The sequence below is a fragment of the Sinocyclocheilus rhinocerous genome, unplaced genomic scaffold (genome assembly GCF_001515625.1).
Source record: "Sinocyclocheilus rhinocerous isolate Xijiao unplaced genomic scaffold, SAMN03320098_v1.1 scaffold2250, whole genome shotgun sequence".
NCBI classification, from domain to species: Eukaryota; Metazoa; Chordata; class Actinopteri; order Cypriniformes; family Cyprinidae; genus Sinocyclocheilus; species Sinocyclocheilus rhinocerous.
The window spans coordinates 17,374-20,247 of NW_015646473.1; the positions used below are offsets into that span (position 1 = coordinate 17,374).

The following is a 2,874-nucleotide window of genomic DNA, read 5'->3' on the forward strand; positions in this document are numbered from 1 at the left end:
AGCATGATCCGTGTCTCACACGCTAACCATTGATCACTGTGTCTCTACAGGGCAGAGAAGACAGAAGTGCTGAGTGAAGATCTGCAGCAGGTCTGTGTGTGTGTGTGTGTGTGTGTGTGTGTGAGCGTGCGTGCGTGTTAGTGTGTGAGTGTGTGAGTGTGTATGTGCGTGAGTGTGTGTGTGTGTGTGTGTGTGTGTGTGTGTGTGTGTGTGTGTGAGCGTGCGTGCGTGCGTGTGTGTGTGTGTGTGTGTGTGAGAGAGTGTGTGTGTGTGTGTGTGTGTGTGTGATGAAGGGCACTTAATTACAGTGTTTTTCATAAATGTGAAGTGAAATTAGTCTTACACAATAGAAAAATTCCCACAAATCATCCTCAGGGGCTTTGATTTTTACATATTGGCACGCGTTGGTCACACTTTATATTAAGTGCTTAGTTTTTGGATCATTTAATTCATAATTTGCTATGCAAATGTTATAAAGAGCTGATGTCAGTGGTTTGATTTATGCCTGTATATTTTTAGAAATGTTAATATATTTTCTGTTTTACAACTGTGCAATTACTACTTCATTACTATGTTATTACTACATATATGTAACAAAGGACAAATGGGACAACTTAATATAAAGTGTTACCTTGAAAAGAATCTTAAAATGCTCTGAAATTAAACGTATGTGATTCTTCAAACAAATCTGTGTGTCTGCTTTGACATAGTAGCTAGAGATAGAAGACAATATGAACACAAAAGACAGAATTGTTCAAAAAAGAAAATGGGTTTCAATCTGTGCAAGCGTATGTTTTGACTCATTGTGCTGTAGCTTGTTGGGTGAATCTCGAAAAATGTTAAGAGTCATATTTCACCTCAAAATCAGATGAAACAAGACAAGTTAGAATTTGAAAATATAATTTATAAAATAAAATATTTATAAAAACCATTTATAAAATATATGAATTATATTTTGCATAAAGAAAATTAAATTAAATTAAAATAATAAAAAATAATGTGTATTTATACTTGCTAGCTTTTGTTTTTATATAATGCGCCCAGACAGGCTGAATTTTATTATTGTACAATAATAATGAGAATGTAATGAGAATAACTATTGAGAAAAAAGAAAATCCTTTTAGTAATGATAATTTTGGGGTAAAATGTGTTAAAAACTCCTAATGGTCCTAAAATATGGTCATTTTCTTAATGCAAAATATAATTTCTTATTTTTACCATGGATTTTGTGTGATGTATGAGCCAGACTTGACATGCTTCATGAGATTCGCCTAACAATTATTAATCCAGTTTTTTATTAATAATTATGTGGACGTGTTCAATAAAAAACAATTCGTAATAAATTACGTCAAATAGCTGCTTGATTTTTTTTATGTATATATAAAAATACTCCATCATGTTTCTATGATCTTTTTTTGGGGGGGGGGGATTAAATGATAATGGGGCCACATAATGGTCCATTTGGATTGAGATAACTCTTATATATATATTTTTTTTTTTTCATTGGATATAGACATTTAAATGAATTATTTTACTCCTCAGGATACAGTAATGGACCATCAGCTGTCAGTCTGACGGCTCGACAGTATGAATAAACCACTGGTGTGCTGTTGGTTACTATCATGGCAATTATACGTTTTTCTTTATTTTTTCATAATTTTTCTTGTTCTTTTTCACCCACACACATCATTAGGAATCGAAAAATAAAAGTCCCTGAAATCCTGACCAGAGAACACAGGAAAGGAAAGCACTGTCAAGCAAAGGCACGAGCAATAATGTGCTGTCACACGCTGTGTAGTGAACAGAAGCATGACAGAAGTGTATTTGAGAGAAAGATGAACAAATGTCACTGGGAGGCTTCGGATCTTAGTCGGGGGGTCTGGATCTTTGTGGAAGATCCCTCATTTTCACAGCAAACTCTGCGCCGCTTCTGCTTTGGCGATTAGTTCGTATGTTTGGCAGAGACGACTGAGATGCTTTCTCTGTTTCTGGGTCTGTGTTCATGTCGACGGCAGATGGAGCTTCTCTCTGTGTCAGCGACTCAAGTGAAATGCGGCATACGACTGCAGCTTCTGCAACGCAAAGGAATGCATGTAAGATTTCTGCTGAATAAGCAACTCATTATGTTATTTATTATATTTTGGTACCACTTTCCATGAATAGGGTACAAAAGATGGCTTGACAGTTCCACCACCAGAGGACCAGTGAATTTAATCATCAAGTCCAGGAGAACAAACCTAATATTATATGAGCTTTTTTTTGGGTCACACTTTAGTTTGGGGACCAGTTCTCATTATTCACTATTAACTGCGACTTTTGCTCCAATAAACTCCTAATTTGTTGCTTGTTAATAGTAAGGTAGTTGTTTAGTTTAAAATATGGTCATGCAGAATAAGGCATTAATATGTGCTTTGTAAGTGCTAATTAACAACCAATATGCTAGTATGCTAGCAATATGCTAATAAACAACTAGTTATTAGTGACAATTGGTGCCTACACCAAAAAAGTGTTACCAAAATGTGCTAATGTTGCCACCATGTTACCAAAATGTTAATGCTGCAGTCATGTTACCAAAATTTGCTAATGTTGAAACCATGTTACCAAAATTTTCTAATGTTCCATGTTAAAGGGGTGGTTCACTGTTTTTTTTCTAGGCTTGATTGTGTTTATGGGGTGCAGTCTAACATATGTTAATGCTTCGTTTAAAAATATATATATTTTTCACATACTTTTACCTTTATTCCACACCACTCTGTCCCTTCTCTGAGAAACGGGCTGATCTTTTCCTGTTTTTTTGAAGCCCCTCCCTCAGAAATAGGCGATGGGCTCTGATTGGTTAGCTAGCCCAGTGTGTTGTGATTGGCTAAACCGCCT

At 35.6% G+C, this 2,874-nt stretch overlaps 1 long non-coding RNA gene across 1 annotated transcript in view; it reads right to left on the minus strand.

The window, feature by feature from the left end:
- Positions 1 to 1,410: 1,410 nt before the first annotated feature.
- The window catches only part of LOC107707884 (uncharacterized), a 9,596-nt gene continuing 8,132 nt past the window's right edge, over positions 1,411 to 2,874 (minus strand). Inside the window, exon 3 of the long non-coding RNA XR_001636305.1 lies at positions 1,411 to 2,072. This is a non-coding gene — a long non-coding RNA (uncharacterized LOC107707884). The remainder of the gene's footprint in view (positions 2,073 to 2,874) is intronic.